At 33.0% G+C, this 24,599-nt stretch overlaps 1 long non-coding RNA gene across 1 annotated transcript in view; it reads left to right on the top strand.

Annotated features, from left to right (window-relative positions):
• LOC146999064 (uncharacterized) overlaps nucleotides 1-24,599 on the top strand; it is a 172,811-nt gene that overhangs the window by 124,969 nt on the left and 23,243 nt on the right. The window contains exon 2 of the long non-coding RNA XR_015040443.1: nucleotides 6,236-6,317. This is a non-coding gene — a long non-coding RNA (uncharacterized LOC146999064). The remainder of the gene's footprint in view (nucleotides 1-6,235; nucleotides 6,318-24,599) is intronic.

The raw sequence follows: 24,599 nt of genomic DNA, 5'->3' as shown, positions 1-24,599 counted from the left end.
CGTACTTTGAAGCAAGACATTTCTTGAACGATGGAAAAACGTTCCATCAACATGCATTACTAGTTGCTTTCATAAGGCTGGACTGGACATTTCCCAAGAGGAGCAAATCACTGAAGAAAAAGAAGAAGACGTCTTGGAAAATTTGGAAATAAGTAGAGAAGAATTTGAAAATTATTTGTATCTCTTGCCTTCAATGTTATCTACTTCTGCAATACTCTCTCAGGAGGATATCATAGCTGAAATTCAAGCAGATGAATAAATAATGAAAGCGACGATGATAACGATGAATGTGAATTATTTCAAGCTGAACATCCCCCAATACATTCAGTGGTTTTGAACGCGCAAAAATACTTCAAACTTTATTCGAAGCCAGAGTGCAAATGGCAATCAGTTTCGGGTCATGAGTCATCTCCGAAGGAAAAATAACAGAAGAAAGAGACACAGTTTTAAACAAGTTAACTACCTTCTTTTATACTGTAGAGAAATTAAAAATAAAGTGTATATAATATACTAAGTATGTTATATACACTGTAAGTACGTATACACTATATAATATACAAGAAAGTATGTATGAAATTTTGTGATTTTTCACGAATCGATTTTTACCAGCACCCGGTTATAACGAGCAATTATTGTGATACCTTTATGCTCGTTATAAGCAAATTCAACTGTACAAAAGTTTACAATACAAATTTGTCTAAAAAATAATTTAAAGAAAAAAAAATTCCTTACTAGACACCTAGATTATCAGTTTAAAATATCAATTTAAGTGTAAAGATAAAGAAATTTAAAGAAATATTCTAACAACACTTTTATCTTGAGAACCACCTTAATCCAAATCGGCACTGCTTTGTCAGGAAGCACCTTCATCCTAATAGATACTAAATGGTTGATGAAAAGGGCTTCATAAGAGCGAGTTGCTTTCCCAGGTGCCGTATTTCCATTTATCTTAAATGGTTTAGCCATTCATTTGGGGTTTCTTATTCTGGATTAAATTAATGGTTCCATAAAGGTAAATTTATCTTCCTAAACATATTTACCAAGAATAAACTTAATGCACAGATGTTATGCACAGATGTACTATAAGACTGAAAAGGTGTTCCAATTAAAGAAGTATAAAAGAAATTATATTTTATTATAGCTCTGTTATGAAAATGTAAATCATATAATCTTCGTAACTTCAGCTACAGATCGAGCAAATTATTGAATGCAGCGCAACATTTTTAAAAACCTATCTTCATTTTCATTTTATCAATATTAGCCATTTAGCAGTCGCAGTTTTTCTTCTTTACTTAAATTTTCCTTAAATGCTAGCTGTTTCCTTAAAACCGTATGTATACGAAATATTTATCACACTAAATATCTTGATAGCAGAGTTTTTATATCTTCGCAAGTTAGTAGATAAACGTTTCTTTACAAAACATTTTTTAACATTTTTTCAGTGACTGAAGTATTTTAAACCCAAGTAGCATTACAAAGAGAACTTAAAATTATCTAACCAGCTGAATTTTATTAAATACTTTACAACGTAATTTACATGCTTTAATTGAAGAGTTTATATAGCATAATAATATTAAAATGATTTGAACTTTCGCTGGCCTTTTTTTTCACATAGGAATTTAAATAGAAATCGCTCATCAAATATACCAAAAATGTTATCCTTCATTCCTTCATATATTGCCAGCTAATGTTTCTATAAAAAGAATTATGTTTCTCTATCTAACATATAAGCCAAAGCTTGTACGAACTAATTCAAGAATATCAAATATTTAGGGGATTTTTCTGTTTATTTCGATACATCTTAATGTTCGAGTGGATTCTTCACTGAATGAACTAAGAAAGAGAAGAAGAAAATCACTGGAAGGAAAGAGTTTACGAGAGCAACAAGACTTTAAATGACGCACTTTCAAAAGTTTACGCAGCCGTTCGCGATTGATGGGATAGATACCATAAAATTTATGGAATATATAACTGCTTTTGCTTTTTAGAAGTGTGTGAGGGGGGAACAGAGTTTAATATCTTAATCGATACGGTCAGTAGTACTGGCGACGAATGTGCATAAAGTATAGCTGCAAAAGATCTGAAAAAAGTTACATGCAAAAGATCCAGACCTGTTGCTCCTGATTTTAACCTAATTCATTTAGGAGATATCCTGCATAAAAAAGAGTTATTTTTGTCTACGTTGAAGAGAAAATACCCAATATCAAGCTAAATTTTCACAAATGTAAAAAAAAAAGTTACTCTTCTGTTATCTGGACCAGGTTCCAGTAATGTATGTATGCGCGTGCATATATATGTGTATACATGTGCATATATATGCGTATACATGTGCATATATATGCGTATACATGTCCTTATATATGCGTGTACATTCATACATGAACACATACCCCCATACATACATGCATAAATATATTATATTTCTGATTCCTGTAACGTTAACGGAAGAGACAGATTTGAGATTAAATTTGATTTAAAAGATTAAATTTGAGTTATTTATGAAGCACAATTTTTCAATATGCCTCAATAATGCTTGAACTCGTTAAGCTTCGTTGAGAATGTGCAAGTCCATTGGTCATTTAAACTAAGAGAGTACCGAAAATGTTTCTGTAGTTTACTACACTCCATTATCAAAATAATTCTGATAATGAGATTTCTTAGCTTAGATGGCAATTCATCCCATTCCTGGTGCAAAAATGAAAGTTTACTACAGGGGGCTATTGGAGTTGCATTCACGAAAGAAGAGGGAAGGAAAAACGCCTCTTTGGATATAAGTTAAAATCTGAAACCTTTCAGAATTTTTTTATGCAATTAAAATTAATTTTAAATGCATTAGTCTTTCTGAGAAGAAATGAAGTACCAGAAAACAATAATCACTAAATTAGTTATAAGAATTAAATTTTAGGTGCATATTAATTTTATCAACATAGCCTGTTGTTAACAAGGATAAACAACGGAAATAAAACGATTTAAATAAATGAGAAAAAGCTCAATAGAAGACTAGAAATTTAAATATTAAATTTTATTAAAACAGAGAGCTAAAACCATGTACGTTCTTATACCGTATTATGGAAGTTATTTAAAAACTGTAAAAATACTAGAGGCAGTTAAGCATTGTGGAATTTAATACCCTTATAGTTACATCAATGAAATGGCACCATATTTTCAATATATTTCAAATCAACAGACGGGAAAGTGCATAGTTACGCTAACTGCCGTACCGAAGAGCCTGAGTTCGAATCCCAGACAAGGCATGGATGTAAATTGTTCGCCCTTTCAGAGGAGGCAAGCGAGGCCAACCAGTTAGGTGCTTCCATAATAAAGCAGAAACCCGATTCCAGCCTTAATAGTGGTCAACGCTTATAAAAGGATAGAGCCCGTCATTGGGGAACAAATATTCCTAATTTGTAATGAAAAATAATATTCTTTTAACGGAAAAATATCCCAAATGAATGCTGTAGTGGTTACATTAATTTCTTTTTAGTTTTATGTGTCGAATACATTATGTCCTTTTCCTAACAAATGCCATCCCATTTCTTTCATATTTCAAAAACACAACTTCTTTTCCTGTATTCTTTAAGCCAAAACATTTTATGCAGTCTTTTCATGGTAAGAATACAAAATGGAAGAAAAAGGGATCAAAAATAAATTTCAGAGAGTGAAATCGTACGTTATCTCTGCTACTCTAGTGAATTCAGGCATATAGGAGAAACTCTGGAGTGGAGAAGAGAGTCAAAAGAATCGCAGAAAGAAGAAAACTCTTCATAGATTTGCAAATGTAGGGGTACGTAGCCAATGGAAAAATATTACTCAAGGCCGTCTTATGCCACCATACATCATGCTGACCTGTCATCACCTCAACTTCCAACATATAATACTGACTTAATGCATAAAAATCTCAAAGAGAGCTTGTCTGCAAGATCTGTTATATTACATGGATTATATACTGCATGGCTTTCTCGTAAAAAAAAAGGAACCGAAACGTTAAGCCTTTTTGTGATGCTGTTGGGCGCCAGTAGCAGACCTTCATGAGCAATATAAAATATTTAAAAGGACGTTCTTTTTCTTGTTTTACCAGAAGTTACGGTTTTCGTTTTTGAAGGACAAGGAAAGTGTTTTAGAAAGTGGCTGTCATTTTCAGAAAAGCTCTGTTTTGTTTTATGGTCAGAACACGTTGTGTTGTCATACACATTTTATAAAGCTTTCAACGTTCTTCTCAGCTAATGATTTATTTAAGCCTTTGAAAGCTCAGTTTCTTGTGCTTGCATTTATCAACTGTTATTTTGATTTTATGATCTTTTTCAGATTTAACGAAACTTTGATTTGTATGTAGCGAACGTGAAATACAGCGAAAGAAATATTCAGGTTTTAAAATGCAACTTTAATATGAAGTTTAAATAAACAGTTGCGTACAGACACTATGAAATGAGCTATTAAATTAGTTATTACTGAGTTTTCTTGTGCGTTTTTTAGTAAATCATCTGCCTTTCTAAAATCTAAATGATTTGAATTTGATGTTAGACATTAATTTTTAGCCCAAAGGGCGTTAGCCCAGAAGGGCTATTAATTTCGTTTTGGCATTTTGTGGCGTTTCACTGTAAACGGCATTTCACTTTTCAGATTGTAGCCATCAAATATTATCGCCCCGTATTATATTTAAAGAAATTAAGTAATGAAAAATCTGCATAAATATATGTATTTTTCTTGTGCTGTGATAAAACAAAGGTACCTAGAGCCATCGAATTTTGAATAACGTATATTCTCCACCGATTATGGGCATCTGGAAGCCCAAATTTGGAATTTGTTTTACTTTCTATTTCATATTTTTAAAGCATTTATGAGTTTTTGATTAACAAACTCGAGGAATTCGAAGCGAGGAATGGCAACACTGTACGGAAAAAAAACCATTTTTATCTCTAGCGCGCGAGACTGTGTATCGGGAATTCTAAAGATATGCTAATCATAATCCTAATAGTTTCTGGTATGCTGGTACACAATCACATTAGGATTTTAAAAGATATGCTCTTTTTAGATTGTTTTGTGTAGTTACCGTTGAATTGAATTTTATGGTTTAAGTGTGAAGAACATATATTTAACAAATAAACATAACACACAAAACGTAAAATAAAGCCCTTTTGAGAGATATAAAATCTGAAAACTTTCAGATTTTTTAAATTTATTTTTTACTTTATCAATTCAAATACAACTTCGATTCTCAAAATTAATATAATTAATTTTTATTTATATACGGGTTTTTCTAAAGCCTGTTTATGAATAAACTTGTATATAAAAATTATTCCTGTGTATTAAAACCGATTCCTGTATATAAAAATATTCCTATACATAAAAATGATTTATTTAATAATTAAGGTAGTTATGATTGTTATGTCAGCTTCAGATTCGAACACTGATTTCTGAACCAAAACTGATATTCGACCTTCTTTTGTACGTCCTACTGATTATCAAAATTTGCTAAATATTTGTGCCCCCAGATGCTTGCTTTTTGCTATTGAAGATTCTGGTAGTATTCTTTAGCTTTAGCTTTAAAAACTGCATTCCGAAGTTTTCTGTATTTTTACACAAAGTGCTGTTAACTATTTAGTATCTTATGAGCAAATATTCATCTGATTTATCAACATTATTCGATTTTACATAATATAGTTATAGTTTTCATCTTTCCTAAATTTAATGTGTTGAAACATTACCAAGCTATCAAATCAGATTTTGTTACTATAAGATCAGTGTCAGACGTCTCAGACACACTAATTACTGTCTAGTGTTTTTAAATAATGAAAAGAGAGTCACAGAAGAGGTTAATTGCTTATTTTCATTATGACAGATAACTCTCGCCCGAAATTCCGCTGAAAAAGGCCTTTTTTTCAGACTCAGAATAAATTTTTCCTAAACATTTAATAATTATAATGATTTGTTTTTGTCTCTTATCATGATAATTTCCATTAATTTAAGTCCTACAATACGAATCATAATTTCTTTACAAGAATAAATATAGCTCTCAAGAACAACAATGAGATCAAATTCCCTCCTGTTTCTGTACGTCTAGAATGATACAACATGTATTACTGTTATGAAAAGGTAAAGGAAAATAACATTTTAATGTATAGTTAAAATGCATATCAATTACATAAATGTAGTAAAGTTATTTTTAATTTCGAATTACTAATTTTACTTTTTTAATTCATTTTTAAACCAAAATGGAAAATAATGGAAAGTAAAGAACCTAACTAGGACACGCTGCTGCCATCTGGTGCGGAAGATATGGAGTTCAGTAATGAAAAAAAGGAATGACATTTGCGAAGGTATTGTATTATATTTCTTTAAGATAAAAATTTAAAAAATTTAATCAAATACGTGATATTATAACAATCGGAAACCGTTTAATAACCTTAGTTAAAATTTTAAGCGTGCAAACTTTTGAAAAGACGTATGCATTTCGGCCAACTGGACATGTTGACATTTTATTTCGCACTTTCTCTGTGAGTGTATGTTTATCTTCACCCTCCAAGACTAATAATCAGCACTGGTAAGACAGAAATTGCAGTTTCTATAAATAACATTTTATCATAATTCTAACAAAGCATAAAACATTCCTTGAAAAGAAAGAATATCATATTTAATGAAAAATTCCTATTTTCAGTTTATATTTAATGCAGCACCTAAAGCTGAATAAAAATAGCTCAAAATAGCACTGTTTTTTAATGTCTGAAAAAGCAGCTACTCTCAAACTCTAAATTTCATGATTTGTAATGCAGTTAAGTGGTAAAGAAAAATTCTTTTGTCAAGCACATTACATTTGGAAGGATGATACAAAATTAGAAACACACTAGAAAATTTTAATGTTGTTTTTATTATTATAGTGTATTAAATGAACAATTTTATTGTTTGAATTATTTTCATCTATAATAGAAAATGTAATATATTAGAACTGGTCCCAATCTACTCCTTTTAGTATTAAGTCTTATAAACTCATCAGTTTTGCATTAGAAGTCATACCTGAGTATCTGCTTATATATATATATATATAATTTACTCACTCAGATAAAACGTATATATATAGAGAGAGCACAAGATTAAAATTTAAAAAAAAAAAGTATATATGTGTGTGTGTAAGATATAACAAAATACGATAGCTGCTTTTAAAAAATTATTGGCGACCTCAAAATTAACATTCTAAATTTGGTGCTCTCCCCCTAAATTCATCTGTTCTCCATCTTTCGACGTTATGTAACTCTATCATAGATTAGCTATACTTGCACATTAAACTTGGTATAAATGCTCTGGCAAGCTAATTGCGTCACTTTTTTCCTACCTACTACCAACCTATCGCCCTTCGGTACGACCTTGCTAATATAGCAATCCACTTTGTTAGTATAGCAAAAATTTAAATGTGCAAGACAATTTTCTAAATTTCTGAAAGCGTTATGGAAAAATATAAATTTGGGGGAGAAATTCATTCAGGTTTTCTGTTAAATTTTACTGCTGAAGTTCATAACTTAATATTGTTACGAAATGTACAGGCGCGGTAAGATAGCTTCCCCGCAAAGCAGTTTTAGGGTTGCCATAAAATGGCATAAGATAGCAGGGTTGCCATATTTGACGAGAAATCACCCATTTGGCGATTTGGCGACAAAATTGACGCTATACCATGGAGAACCTTCTGGAACGAATTCTTACCGGTTTATCCCAGAATGTTCTCGAACACAAGCCGACAGCTATATAACTCCTGCTGGTCCGCAGTCAGTTTAGTTTACCTCGTCGAGAGGGCGAATGTGTGTGCCTCGCATAGAGTACGAGAGAGTCAGAATCGAGTTGGTGTCTCATCTAGCGAGTCAATCCCTGCGGAGTCGATCGAGTTGACAGCCGGGCAGCGAGTGCCGAGTGGGTCGTCGAGTGTATCGAAGGAGTCTGTTAGTGTATCGTTGAGAGAGCGTGCTGAGCTCCGGGAATGACTGAACCGAAGAGTCGGGAGCTGTGCTCGTGTGACGTCGAGTGCATCGCGAGTTGTAGCCTGGAGAGTCTCGAGAGTACGTGGAGTTCCAAGAACGACCAAGCAGAGTCGAGAGCTGTACTCCGGAAAGCAGAGTCGGGTGCTTTGCAGGAAGCTGTCTCCACCGTGATAGCCTGATAACCTGAAAGCTGTGTCTCTGATCGCGTAAGCGTGTTTATAGTAGTTCATCGACGACTGTAAAACGTGTTTTGGAGCTGTCCTGACAATACTGGCTAATAAAATGTGTTTCGATACTTCAGCAAGTGTCGTCGTTATTCACTCCAAATTTACGAACCCCGTACGAACGTGAAGGAAGAAAATAACGTAACAACTGGTGTCAGAAGGAAAAGAAAAACATAACAATATGGTGGTTCTAGATATCATACATTCGTTGTATTATATATTTTATATAAATTGTAGCCTTAATACAGCCTACAGTATGTCACTGCCGCCTAGTCGGGGTGTAGAGGTCAGCGACGCTGACTGTCGTACTGTAGGGCCCGGGTTTGAATGCCAGAGAAGGCATGTATGTTTGTAAATAGATAGTATACGTGCGGCATGGGGCACTCTAAACATGCCGCGAGCCGAAAGTCCTCTCGATAGGTTGGTAGTAGGGAAACAGGGATGGGAGATCCTCCAACCCGACTACCGGTGTGTTCTCTTTCAGACTGCTCCTTGTGAAATGGCAACAGACACCAGGGTGCCTGGACTGGAGACCCTACCCCTTGTGGAAACATTAAAATCTTCGAAGTAATTTCCATAAAATAACTGTAAACATGATACGAAATGTTGCAAGAAAAACCTAACGAAGTTATAAGTCCATAAAGTTCAGAGTTCATGAAAGGAAAGTTCATAAAAACATTCACTGCAAATACGTACTATATTGGTAAAGTGAAATGCTGGTGACAAAAACTAGGAAGTAGGAGAAAACATGGTGCCAAAGGTGACCCAAGGAACAATACCAAATAAATACACATTAATTACATTCATATTAACAACTGACTAAGAAGAGTAAACATGTGTATTTATTTATCAGCATTAAGCATGTTTTCGAAAATAGAAAAAAAATATAAAGAGTTTATCCAAAGCGTTACCGGTAAACTCAAGTACGAGTCTTGCTGTTTCTTAACTATGTAATGTAACAAAATGGCCTTGAATGCACTGCCCATTTCTTAACAATTCCAAAGATATATTTAAGTGCTTGCGAAAACACTGAATAAAGTTAAAAGAGATAGATTAATTAGCGTTATTATCACTCGAATGCGTAGAAGCACGTTTTATATCTTTTACCAAATCAGCATACGTAATATTTTCATTAACAGGGTCGATGTTAATCCAGAATTAATATTACCTCTAGAGTTCATGCTAGACATGGGAATTGAGTTAGAAATCGAAAATTTAGAACATCCTTAGAACATCCTCGGTAATTTGCAGTATGGCCAGTTAAGTCACAATTGCAACACTTAACCAGCTCTAGCTTTTTATTGGGACAATCGATAGTTCTGTGCAGTTCCATACATTTCCCACACCTAGATTTTACCATGCAGACATCAGAAACATGATCGAAATATTGACAGTCCTTCAAATCTGAGCAAAGTCGCACTGTCTCTTTATGGTGGTCAAGGCTCTTGCCAACCACAGTAGCAGTATTGCACTTCTCGCCACGATGAATTTCGTGGGCTTGTTCTGGTTCTACTGTTCAGACAAGTGAGGTAAGTCACAACCACAACAATGTATCACTTGAACAAGTCAAAATTTCACGGTTTTAAAAGTTAAAATTGTGGAAAAGGTGAAGTTACAGACTAAAAAGAGTTTGTAATTTTGTTTTGCATAAAATGTATGACCTGATGCAGTTTATAGTTTCCTCCCAATATAAGAATTCTTGTTAGAGCTTTAAATTCCTATGTGCACAGATGAGTTCCCAGATGAATTAATTTGATAAAAATATGTTATTACGATATCTAGAAAAAATATGCTGTTTGGTTTAATTTACACACGATGTATCTTGAGTTTTATTTTTTTCCTTATTTCACTTTCATATATAAGATTTAGAAGTTCTACGTTGGTTTTATTATAATTTCCTTAGAATAATTTATAGCCTTAATACAATGCTGAAAGCTTTACTAAAGAAACCAGAATTCAATCTGTTCCATCTTATTGATATATTTAACACTCACTCTCACGGAAATTCTATCTCCTGCCGTTAAAGGAAATTCACAACGCTGCAATCTAAATGAGGAATGATTTCCTTTAATTAGTTTCTTCCCGTCTTCCTCACTTACTTGCTTAATTAATTGATCAATCTCATTAAAATAATTCCGATAAAAATGCAATCAAAGTCTTGCGCTGAGCCAGTCCTAGTCTGCCTTCAAAGAAAGGGTAGAATGAAATTCTCTTTTTCCGCTTTTGTGTACAGTTTTCTTTCCTCGGCAACGATTGGTTGTACTGCTGATGTTGCAGAAATGGCTTTCTCTCTCTCTCTCTCTCTCTCAAGCTAACATCGTTACTGCTGCATTCCTCTTTCACGTTTCAAAAGGAAAAAGAAAACGGAAAAAAGAAGATGGAGATGATCTCGGGATGTTGCAGCATCATCAGTTTCGGTCATCAATGTATGGAAAGCATGGTGCCTCGTTAAAGTCGGAAAAGGAACTAGAGGATGAAGAATGGTAGAGAATTTTTCATAGTAGAAAAGGATTTTTCCCATTAATGGTAAACAATAATTTTTGGCAGTTGTGTATAATGAAGCAGAAATTGAGGTTTTTCGAGCAATAGTCTGTGTTGGAAAGGAGAGAATTAAAGTTTGCTGAGATGAAATTTTTCTATTTAGTTCCCAGATGGATTTAATTTTTGTGAGCGACTGATGAAGATCGATCACGTTTTTGAAAAAAATTCCTTTTCAGGTTTCAGATACGGAATGTCATAAGTAATGCAAATGCATTTTGAATTTTAAATGTTATCCACACATAAAATGAAATGGTTCTGTTTCCCTAAATTCACATCATAATTTTATTTTTCAAGAAGTATAAAAGAGATAAAATTTTTGTTAGACACCCTTTCAAAGTTAAACTTATAAAGAAATAGCTTGTGTTTATTGTAGATTTAGAAAAAAAAAATCAATCGATTTTGAGGACAAACAATTCCCTTTTCACCAGGAACAAAGAAATTTGCTAGGCTGGAAAACAGCGGGCTTAATGGTCGTATTTATACTTTACTGCAGTAAAGCATACAGAAAAGTACCGCCATCTGTCGGGAACATTAGTAAAAAAAATTGAAAAGTTAAGTTAATAGAATTCTAAAAAAACTAGGAATGACTGTATTGGACTTAAAATCATTAACTAAACAAGCTAAATCTTTGGTGTGTTTCTCTTCTGATTTGATTTTGCTATTTTAGTGTGTTCCTCTTCTGATTTACACTTTAACCTTTCATCCTATAATATTTCCTATATTTAATTTTCTAAATTCGACATTTTTATAAACCTGAAGAATATTTTCCTCTACAGTATCATATTTTCTTAAACCAAACTAATATTTGCAACCACGAAACATGGAGGAAGTTATAAAGATTTTTTTTAATTTTTATTTTTTACTTTTGGTGTTTTTAAATGTAATTATTTATCTCATAGGAAAAACCAAAAAAAATAATAACTTTTTTAGGAAAAATATCATAAAATACTCATCGAATTACTACTAAACTAAAATTTATTTGTCCGAATTAAAAGTGATAAGAAAAGAAGAAGTATTGTCATATCATCTCCGTCTGTGCTCATCATCATCGCTCTTACTCCACTGAGAGTCCTCTAGACGACGCATCATTCAGTTACAATTACAGTTGCAAGAGCATTTCCTATAATTGCTATTTTTACTTCCTTGTACGAAGTAAAAAGGAAGTTTTGTAATCGCGAAAAGTTTCAGGCAGCATATTTCAACGAAAATATCCATTTTCACCGCTTTCGAAAGCAATTTAACGATGTTTTTGAGTGATATCTGTTCGTAAGAAAAGAATAAAATACTCTTTTACTCCAAAAAAATTATAAAACTGCTTTAAAATTAATTCTGAAGAGAATTTTTCGTGGCGTCTGTACGAACGTATGTACGTACGTATCTCGCATAACTCAAAAACGAGTAGCCTCAGAATGTTGAAATTTTGTATATAGGACTTCTATAACATGTAAATGTGCACCTAGTATTTTGGTTGCAATCGGCTGCACCAAACGCATATAAATATATTTATATATATATCCCCTCTCTTACCCGGCTCAGTGATCTCAGTTTCTTTACTCTTATATGTTTGTAAATTGTACATTTTTTGCTTTAAAAATGATTGAATTATGTTGTTTTTATCTTCCGGTTATGGTTTTTATGCCTTTAGTAAATCTGTATGCAATATTTTTAGAATTATCAACAATTTTAAAGTTGTTTAATTGCCGCTAAGCCTTTTTTTTAATGGCGGCCATTGATGTTTACATTTGAAACAGGAGACTAGTGGATTCGTTGCCAATCTAGAGAAACTTAGCTACGCAACAACAAAGATAACGCATTCATTTATTATTGCCAATTAAATCATGCTTAATTCTTTATGGAATTTTTTCGAGGAAAAAGGTGTTTGAGATTTACTTCGTAATTTTTAATATAGATATTTTGAGTTTTTATGTATTTTTGCCTACTCGCGAAGTGAGAACTGAATTAATTGAATGAGAAATACTCAATCGTATGTGAAAAACTGTTTCTTTTTGGTTTTGTTTGCTTAATTTCTTTTATACATCATTCTAGCTTTATTATAGTATTTGAATAGAACATGTAGCAACGATTAGATAATTCTATTCTTTAAATGATATAAATTTTGTGCATTGTGAGTTATAATATGAACGAAATATATAAGTTAACTGTTATATAATTATTGGATTATATAGCAGTTAACTTAGTTTCCGTTATATAATTATTATATAAGTTAACTGTTATATAATTATTAATACTGTTAAGTGAATCTAGCGCCAGAGTGTCGCTATGGTAAACAAATGCTAGAGTGAATTTTAAAGAATGTTTTTATTTTATTGTGGTTTATGCGCTGTCGGCGAAGTAGATTTAATTCAATCCAATACGTTTAAATGAAATGCAAGAAAAAATGCGTATAATTTAATTTTTCAATTTAATATTCCAATACAATTAAGTCGTGTGGTCAGATTTTTTGTTTATTGCTTTCATTACGTCAGTGATATTTTAATTGCATTGTAACCACGTCACGCTCTTACTGACACGTTTGTTAACGGTTTCAAGTTTATTTAGTGCAATATAATGCAAACTTTAAAGCTTAACTAGTTTTAACGTTTACGAAACAAAAGAAAAGATTAGGATACTTAGAAGTTTAGGATGCGTTTATCTTATAATTATGTACTTTTGCTATCAGAATCCTCTAATTTTTCTTTTCTTTACTCGTTTAAAATTTTGCACCATTTCAAGGTACCTCATTTGATTAGATAATAATTTATGATAGGTGATAAATGAAAAGCTCCAGTGTGAAGCATGTAAACAAATCCAGATAAAGAGTACCTTTATTTGCTTAAATTTACAACTAGTGCTTTTTAATTTATTTTTACTGTTCTCTATCGTTTTATTCGAAAGGCGTACTAAAGTAATTTTTCTGATTTTTGAAGTTCTAAGATTACTTCCTTTTCTATATGTATTTTCAGAAAGATTTGTTTAAACATTTCTTATTAATATAATTATCAACATACGCCATTTTATTAATTCTATTTATAAACCCAATAAAGGATATTGTCTTAAATATGAAAATGCTTCTATGTGTGTTTTTATTTTTCCAAAAAAAGGTTCATTATATTTTATATTCAATGCTTTTGAATTTGAAATTTAGTGAACTCTTGTCAGCTTTATTAAAGTTTAATGTTCACAACTAGATTAGATTTTCTATAAGAATATTAGATATTTCATGAAATATCAGTGATGAAATTAGATTCACTGCTAGTAGTCAGAGTACTCAAAATCAAAATAATAATATTAATAAGTACGAAGTTTCCGAATGCATTAAAAACTTTAAGGCGTATAGAAATATATTTATTTCAATAATACGTTGTCTAGCAAATGCCAGAAATTCAGTAATTTCAGTAGCTTTAGAATAGTTGTAGGGATATCTTACCTGCGGTGAATAGAAGTACATTATAATTGCTATTAGCCCAAAGGGCTTTAGCCCAGAAGGGCTATTAATTTCAATTTGGTATTTTGCGTCGAATCGCTGTAAATGGCGTATCACTTTTCACACTGTTGACACCAAATTTTAGAGCGCTACCAACACTGTATGGGGAAAGAAAAACATTTTTATCTCCAGCGAGCAAAACTATACACCGATATTCTAAAGATAAGATTTGTTCATTTTGTGATATTGTTGTTGAATTGAATCTTATGGTTTTTTAAACATAAAATGCAATTCAACAGTGCGAAGAGCATGATGTGCGAAGAGCATGATATTTAATAAATTAAGGTACGACTTAAAATGTTGAAAAAAGTCCCTTTGAGCATAATATAAAATCTGAAAACTTTCAGATTTTTTCTTTTGTTTTTTAATTTAATTCGTTATTATTAGTCCAAAGGGGCTTTGTCCCTGAAGGACTACTGTTTCCGTTTTGTGATTTTGCGTTGCTTCACTATAAATATCAGTTTCACTTTTCAAACTGTTGCCACCAAATATTAGAGTACTGCATTATATTTGAAGAAATGAGATACATTCCGATGACCTCATTGTTCACGTGACTTATGTATACTTTTTATAAACAAACAATGCAGATGAACTCAGAGATCACGTGACTTATGTATAGCTAATGCAAACAAGAACGGTCATTCTTCCTCTTCTTCTTTTGCGGAATGTATCTCATTAAATAATGAAATATCTGCAAAAATGTATGTATATTTCTCGCATTGTGATAAAACAACGGTACCTAGAGCCATGGAATTTTGAATGATGTAATCCTCCTACGAATATGGAAACCCGAATTTGAAATTTGGAATTTGTTTTATTATCGATTTCATATTTTGTAAAAGTTTAGCGAATTTTCGATTAACAAACTTAAGGATTTCCCAACGAGCAATGGCAACGTTGTACAGAAAAAACATTTTTATCACCAACGCGTGTAAGTGTGTATCGGAAATTCTAAAGATATGGTCATTTTAAAATTATTTTGGAATATTGCTCATGAGCTGAGTTTTATGGTTTAAGTGTGAAGAACATGATATTTAATAAATAAAGGTAACACACAAAATGTTAAAAAACGCCCCTTTAGACGTAATTTAAAATCTGAAGCCTTTCAGATTATTATTATTATTATTATTATTCGTTGAAAAGCCAAAGCAAACGAAGAATGTGTGCATATAATGAGGGCATTTCAAAGGAACTTCGGTTGTATTTATGTTACATAAGGACAAATTACGAAACACAGACAACTAGCCCATTATTCGTACGTTGGTCGAATAGAAAATTACAAAACATTTCAAACAATACGTTCGCTCAATTGTCAAACCCAGACAAACTATCAGTAATCAAATTCATAGCCACTCGGTCTTTGGTGAACTGAGAACATGACAAGGTAACTTTTTTTCCATAAATGAAACTGGTGAGTATTTTCTTCCTCGTAGGAATCTTGGGTTGGAATCATTACCGCTGGCCCACCAGCGGCCGAGCGGCAAAGTCGCTAAACACTGGTAGTTCGGACCGAGGTTCGATTCCCGTGAAAGGTGTGGCTGCATGAGCGTCTTCGTGGTTTTGCTCATGAGTAACGTGTATGTAATGTGTACTTGTAATTTTTATTAAAGCACATCACTTTAAATATTATGAGTGTGTGTGTGTGATTATGGCAAAGCCTCGAGGGCTATCTGCCTAAGAGGAGGTATGCGTTCGTGGAGGATTTTCTAAGGGAAACTGGCTCGTATACACGTTACACATGGGGAAAACCACGAAAATACCCATGCAGCCAGCCCGTTCGCGGGATTCGAACCCCGGACCGAACTACCAGTGTTCAGCGACTTACCGCTCGGCCGCTGGTGGGCCCCTTTAAATATTATATTTCAGAGCATTATAGTATTGCACAAATTTTAAGTATGTGATATACAGAATCTTGGTTCTTGCAGCTTTTTTCTTTTAGTTCTTTTATCTTGTTCTTTTAATTCTTCGAATGTTTTGATCATCATTCTGCAGAATTATAAATATTCCAATTATTTTCAATCACACTTAAATGATAAAGTCGATAAAATAGTCTTGTTTTTGTTTTCTATCAGAAGCTAATTTTAATAATAAAAGGAAATCTTCGAATAGCAACTAAGTCCCTTCTGTCAAACCGTTAGCGAATTTGTAAGCAAAGTTCTTGAAGGAAATTAAAAATGCCACTCCATTGAACAAACAAGGGCTAAAAAAACGAACCAGTCTTTATTGAGTAAAGAAGGTGGGGTGTAAACTCTTTTATATGCATCCAAAAAATCATGTTACGCATTTTACTGAGTTATCCCTTCTTTTCACGAAATTCCCAAATAACTGTAGCTATGCGTGTATATTTTATCATTCTTTCCGCACTATATGCGTGCACATTATATCTTTACCAACATACCGACGATGAAGCAATGAAATTTAGCTATTTTTAAAGAACAAAGTGTATTTTGACTCCACTACTTGAATTTTGATTTAAATCATAAATATTTATCTTTTTCAGAGCTGAATTTATCTTTAGTAATACCGCTCACCTGCTCTTGAATGATGTTTCCAAGGAAATCCTCAAAATCGCAAAAATAAATGAACATTACACCGAAGCCACCACCTACAGGAAAGGTATTTCGCAAAGGAAAAACGCGCTAACGCAAAGGCTTTCTTCAAAATATCGTTTTCTTGTGCAACACTTTATAACTTTAGACGTTAAAAAAGCCAAATGCTGAACAAAAACGGAGAAAAGGCGTGAAAACTCTCTGTATTCATCCACATCAGTTTTTCGCAGGTAAACAGCCCAGCAGTAAAAGGAAAATTCGCATAAAAAATTCCCAAGATCTTAAAAGAAGAGAATTTTTACGAGAACCGTAAAATAAGTCGGAGGGTTAAATAACAACAAAAAAGATCACTCTGCTTGTTGCTCAGCAACAAAAAGCAAAAGCAAAAAACATCAATTTTTGACTCTCCACTCTTTTCCTTCGAAGTATCCCAACGCCGTGATACTTCTGTTATTTTAAAGTAATCCTTTTTTCTTGCTTTCTGCTTTATGAGAGTTTACCTTATATATTGTTCCAAAGCGATACAGACAGCCTAAGAATTATCGATCGTTTACATCGATGGGTTTGTAGCTCTTTCTTAGACTTGTAAACTTCGGATGGAGTAAAATAAATTACACTGCTACGGAACATCACTCATTTGAGATAGGAATATTTTTCATGAAATACCTATACTTCCATGGCAGCTTCCAATTAACATTTTAAAAAATTAAGAGATAGACAAACTGTTTAATTATATATGCAAGTAGTTTTCCCCGCCGACTCTGTGAAAGCAAGCATTCACACTTGAACTGCGATTAATTAATCTTCATTGAATTTCCTCCATTGTGAGTGCATAAATTCTCACCGTCTTTTTTTCGTGGCTTTTTCAACGGCGTGCAGCAATGGAAAGTAGGCTTCGGCCTCGCTCTCTTCACTACCATTCTTCGAGCAACAACTGCAGTGATCCGCAGTGATGGTATAGTAATATCTGAAGTGATCCGCTGTGATGGTATAGTAATATCCGCAATGATCCGCAGTGATGGTATAGTAATATCCGCAGTGATCCGCAGTGATGGTATAGTAATATCCAGAGTGATCCGCAGTGATGGTATAGTAATATCCCCAGTGATTGTATAGTAAAAATTTTGAACTTATGAATTTTTACTGGTATAATCAAGATGTAGAGACATTAGGTCATTTCTAAGCAGAGGAGATATTAAAATGAGCAAGGCCTTCGCCGGGACTCATATAAGCATTCTGTACCGCGGCACGCACATGGGGAAAAATCCCTCCTCGTGATTGGATTTCGCTTCCGATGACATTATTTCTTCTACGCTCAGGAAAGCCTTGACTTTGCTCGGACTCGAGGGTACACCTCCATACCGTTTGTTTACATTTTGATAACAGTACCGAAAAGATTATTACATGCGTTGTATTTTTTGTTGCTATGAGATTACTCCTCTTACAACACTAATGTAGTGAACTTAATATAAAAAAATGCAGCAATTTTCTTTCCTAGAGAAAAAAAGTATTATTTCTTCACGTGCTAGCTCCATAAAAGTGTATTAATTGCAGAGATTTTTAATAAATATATTCTCAATTTAAAATCCTTCATATTGAAGGTGTTGTGATTATTAATTCCTTATTTTATGTACATTATATACCATTCTCTGCAGATGCAATCTCCGAAAGCATGAGACAATTCAGTTTTCGGAAATAGCAAAAACGATCTTGGGAGCTAACAAAGTACACAGCAAATTCACAGAACTTATAATCAGTCTGAAAAAGTAAAATTTACTTTTGAAGTTAGACTAATATAGTGGATTTGGAACAGGGATATAGAGATATGTATTTTAAATTGAATAATAGTATTTTATGAACACTGGCCATTTTTTAATGTGTAACGTCTTTTGTACCTTTGCATAAAAATAGTGTTTGTCGGAAAAAGAAGTTTCTTTTCTTATACACGTGTATTTAATTCAGCAACATTACTGAGTGCACACATAGAAATGTGAAAGACATGGACATTAACATGGAAATAACATAGCAGTTGCAAAGGAAATATTTTATGCAATGTTGAGTTTAGCTTATATTAATTTGCAGCTTCTCATACCATTTTTAAAAATAATATGATAGTATTAAAACGTTATAGAATTAATTCCGTTTAACTATATACTGATATGAAAACTGTATCCTATGATAACTATAGATTGTTAATAATACATAGAAAAGAAACAAGTTCAAAACTTTTATCATTAATATGAATCAGGGAACAAATATTTTAAATTAAAATATCTTTAATAAAATTAGCATTTAAAAAGATATCTTTTTTGTATTTTTACATACTTTTATGATGATTACTAGTAATTTGTAAAATGTAAAATAGCTTAAAACTTTAAAAAATTCATTGAATATCGGACAAGAAAAAATTCAATTAAGTGAAATTTAATAACAATTTAAACTTATGAATTAGGATTCAGTTACGTTATTTTTAGATGTTTATTGTATTACTTATTTAGATTTTCTCTACCAATCCAGACATATCTAATTAAATTAGGCTAACCGCAACTTTATCATAAATCAAGCAAGATATTCCACAGTTATGAATGAAAGTCAGACAGTATACACACTGGTGCCAATGTCTTTGTATCAAAATTTTACTTTGCAAATTTTATATTATTACTAAGTATTTCTTCTGTTATATAGAGTGAAAGGAGAATTTTATGTATTTAAAAGTAGAATGTTCAAAAGATATTTGAAAGTAAAGAATCCAAATGAAATGAGAAACGCAGTCCTTGAACTTAATTGCGATCCAAAAAAAAGTATTTAAAAGATCTGGTTTGCTCAAGGATTTCCTGCTTAACTTTCTGAAATATTATTCTTGCATTTTAAAAATAACATCACAAGCTCTCATCAGAATTTTTTCAAACTTTTCTTTTCTGGATACATTCGATAACTGCTTCCACTTGACATCAAACGCACCAGTAAATTACTTCCATTTCCGAGCCTTTTTCGACTTCATTTAAAGTTTCCTTGATGGATTATTCATCATAATTTTTTTTCTCATTATTCTTTTTCTGTCGAAGAAAACTTTCCTTTTCCAGAAATAGATCACATTTCAAATAGAATGCGTAATGATTTTCGAACTCTTTGGAGTACTTTAATTTTTATTCATGGCTTAAAATAATTCTGAAATGCCATTCATTTTAAATTAATGAAATAATTCCGACTTTTATATTATTAGATAAATCGGAAAATTGTGTTTAAAAATAGACAAAAAGAAAAATTCAAGCCTACCAGCGCCTGAGTAGTAAAAGCCTCTGAGCACTGGTAATTCCGTTCGGGGTTCAAGTCCCAGCGAACGGACTAGCTCCATGGGTGTTTTCCTGAATGTTCCTTCGTGTAAGGTGGATAGAAGCCAATTTCCCTTAAAATATCCTCCATAGGATATACATCCCTTTCCGTGTAGTGCCTAAGGGTGCAACAGGTAATTAATGTTTTCTAAAAATACAAAACAAAAATAGATAAATAAATAAAATTAATAATAATTAAAACAATTCTGAAAGCTTTCGGATTTTATATTACGCCTAAAGGGTTGTTTTTTAGAGTTTTGTGTGCTACCTTTATTTATTAAATATCATGTTCTTCGCATTTAAACCATAAAATTCAATTCAACAACATTATTACAAAATATATAAAAGAGCATACCTTTAGAATTTCCAATACAGAGTCTCGCCTACTGGAGATAAAAATGTTTTCTTTTTCGTACAGCGTTGTCATTGCTCGCTTTGAAATCCATGAGTTTTTAATCAAAATCTCATAAATGCTTTACAAAATGTGAAACAGATAAAAAAAAAACAAATTCCAAATTTGGGGTTCCAGATGCCCATATTCGGTTGGAGACGTAGGTCATTAGAAAACGCCCAAAAGAGGCGTTTTCTAATGTTTTGTGTGTTACCTTTATTTATTAAATACCATGTTCTTCGCACTTAAATCATAAAATTCAATTCAACAGCCATATCGCAAAATAATTTTAAAAAGAGCATATATTTAGAATTTCCGACACACAGTCTCGCGCGCTGGAGATAATTTTTTTTTCTCGTACAGTGCTGCTATTGCTCGATGTGAAACCATTGAGTTTGTTAATCAAAAATCGTTACAGTGTTACAAAATGTGAAATCGATAATAAAAACCAATTCCAAATTAAGGCTTCCAGATGCCCATATTCGTTGGAAGGTTACGTTATTGAAAATTTGGTGGCTCAAGGTACCGTTGCTGCGAGAACCATAATACATTTATGCATATTCTTCATTATTTAATTTGTTTAAATATAACGCAGGTAAATAATATTTGGTGGCAATAATTTGAAAATTGAAAAGGACTTTAACGTTTTCGAACGCAAAATGCCAAAACGATGTTAGTAGCCCTTCTGAGCTAACGCCCTTTGGGCTAATAAATAAATATATAAAATAAATAAAACCTGAAAATATTGCGGTTTTTCACGGTTTCCCAAAAGAGTTGTTTGCTAAGTTTAATATAATTAAACTTAGAAAACAACTAAGTTTAATATAATAGTTTATCAGTAGAGATTATCAATAGGGATGCCTAGAAAAAATAGCGAAATATTTTATTGGATACTGGACAAATATACACGAATATACATCGAATTTCGATGTTCTATACCTTCTGTGTATTTGAAAAATGAAAAACTCTACATGATAATTCTATAAAAATATTGAATTTTTTAAATTAGATGTAACATGAATTCAATGCATTTTTATTTAAATGATTTCATTTCAAAATTTAAAAAAATATATAATTAATCTCCGCAATAGGCTCTGTAAAGTGGGAGTAAATGTAAGTAACCGTTTCCTTCTTCACCACATTTCTTCGTTATCAGCACAGTCAGTTGGCATTCGAAGGATCCGGTCAGCATGATTAGAACTCATATTAATCATATCTTCATCTGAAGATGAGAATTTTATCATTCTGCCGTAGAAACCTATGAATAAGTCTTCCATTTGATCCATTTATAATTAATCGTGTATTGGCTGTATCCTGACTGAAGTGTATATCTATCACTCAGTGATCGAGATACGTTTTTTTAAAGATTCATCAGCAGAATAGACTAGAATACTGGAAGAGGGAGTAGTTCAAAATGTATTCTGGCCATTCTAAACAAAAATTAATCATCTATCCAAAGGTAGAGATTGTTGAAACTGAAAGCTGAATTAATTGAACATCAGAACTGGTCACTTTAATAATTATAGAATCCTAACAAAATCATCTGAATTGTAAGACTTTATTCTGTTTAGTCAAACAGCAAAGCACGTTTAATATACAAGGTGTGTTCGAAAAGTTCGGTGAATTTTACCATAAAAAAAGGAAACAAGAGAAATAAGCAAAATAGCTTTACTGGCCATCAAAGTATTCGCCATTAGCAACAATACAGTTTTGACATCGGGTGTACAATTGTTGGAAACTGTCTGCAAACGCTTCTTTCGGTATGGCTCGAAACACCGTTATCACACGTTGTTGGATCTCAGTAATGTCGGAAAAGTGTTGGCCTTTCAGAACTCCTTTGAGGCGGGGAAACAGGAAGAAGTCCGTGGGAGCCAGATCTGGAGAATATGGAGGGTGATCCAAAACTGGAACCTGGTGCCTGTCGAGGAATTGGGTTACACGGATCGCAGTGTGCGGCCGGGCGTTGTCATGGAGCAGATTCCACTGTCCATTACGGTACTGTGGCCGAATCCGGCGTATGCGTAGCAGCAGCCGTTTCAAAACCCTCTCGTAGTATTCCACATTGACGGTTGTAGCCGCGGGTACAAATTCACGATGGATCAAACCCTTACTGTCGAAAAAGACGATCAACAACGTCTTGATCCTGGATTGTGTCAAACGACTTTTTCTGGGAGGGGGTGACGACGTTGAACACCATGCCATGGATTGCCGCTTGGTCTCCGGATCGTATTGATAGCACCACGACTCATCCCCTGTAATTGTTGTTTCCAAGAATTGCGGATTCTGGTCAGACATGTCGATCAAATCTCCAGAGGTTTCCATCCGGTATTGCTTTTGCTCGTCTGGCTGCAAGTGCGGTATAAACCGGAAGCATATCTTACGTGTATGCAAATGTTTGTGCACAGTGGTGCTCACACTGTCTAGGCTTATCTGCAGTTCGCCAGCTATCATTCTTAAAAATAGTCGTCGATCTGCCACAAGCATCCGTTGAACTCGTTCCACATTGTCTGGAGTTGTGCTTGCTGTAGGGCGCCTCGACCGCGGCTCATCTTTGACATCCTCCTTTCCGTCTGTAAAGCGTTTAAACCATTCATAAACATACTTTTTACTCACTGCTTCCTGATCGTAATTTTTTACTAACATGTCATGTGTCTCGGTCGCCGTTTTGCCTAACTTGAAGCAAAACTTTATGTTTATGTGTTGCTCCATGTCACACTGACAATCTTTCTCACACTGACTGTGTTAAACTGCTCATAGCGTGCGCTTCCTCTTATCTGTCGTAAAATGGCCGTTAGATGGCTCTAGATGACATTTCTCTCACTGCGTCTGCGTGAGTGCAAGATCCTAACCGGCGCGGTTTTTTTAATTATGAGACCAATCACCGAACTTTTCGAACACACCTTGTATTTAATTATAGATTAGAAAAATTAAATAATTATACTTAATAATTACTGTATTTGACAGGCGTTGAAAATAGGTCGGAAAAACGAGGTGCGTCTTATACGTCGATACTTCAATGGGGTGCGTCTTATACGCCGATACTATACGTCTTATACGTTAGTCGATACGTCGTTTGTGGATGGGTCAAGGTTTCATGAGATGCTGTGGAAACAGACATAGTGGTTAAATCCTTTAAGAAGTGTGGCATTAGTAATGCACTGGATGGTACAGAGGGTAATTTGTTGTATGAGGACTCAGATGCTGACTTAGAAAAGGTTTCAAGTGAAGATTAAAAGGTGTCCTTTCCTAGATATATTGGGTATTTGCAGATAATATTACTTTGTATTATATTACTTTATATTTAAAATACTGTAAATTCATTATAATGATCAGTAATAAATTTTTACCCTTCAAAAATGTGTATAAAAAAGGGAGTGCGTCTTATAGGCCTTTGCGTCTTATACGCCGGCAAATGAGGAAATTAATTATAGAATCTTAACAAAATCATCTGAATTGTAAGACTTTATTCCATTTAGTCAAATAGCAAAGTACGTTTAATATATTTAAATAATGAGCTTTGGATATTGCCATGCGAAAACAACAAATGTCTAAACGAGCTTAAAAAATGTGTCTTTCTCACAGAAGAATTCAGTTAAAAGAGAAAAAAGCGAATAATGATAAAAACCAAGCATTAGCGGAAGAAAATAAATCTTCATATTCAAATGTTCTTTGAATGTTTAAAGGAGAAATTAGAATTATTAATTTTTCCTAGCTGTGCTATAATCATTAAGTCCTGTGCATTTTTTTATTATAAATGTTCTTTTTAATATGTCTCCTGTTCCATTTTCAGATGGAACTTAATACTAAAGTTTCATAATGTAACTAATTAATAAACATAATCATATACGAATGTCAGTAAGAAATGTTTGTGTTATAATTGATGAATAGACACGAAACACATACTTAGACAGGTCCCAGGTGCTTCAAACTATGTTCATAATATAATGAAAGCTATAAATTGATATTCTTTGAAAGAAGTATCGTTTCTCTTAACAATGTTTTTTTAAGGGTGGAATTAATTTTGTCTCTAAATTAAAGATAATAAATAAATGATCCTTTACATTTCTGTTTCATTTAAAAAATAAAATATGCGTAAATTTTTGCATATGCTTTT

The sequence above is a fragment of the Stegodyphus dumicola genome, chromosome 1 (genome assembly GCF_044657685.1).
Source record: "Stegodyphus dumicola isolate Sdum_Otavi_A_Nest chromosome 1, ASM4465768v1".
Classification (NCBI taxonomy): domain Eukaryota; kingdom Metazoa; phylum Arthropoda; class Arachnida; order Araneae; family Eresidae; genus Stegodyphus; species Stegodyphus dumicola.
This window is presented reverse-complemented; position numbering and strand designations above follow the sequence as displayed.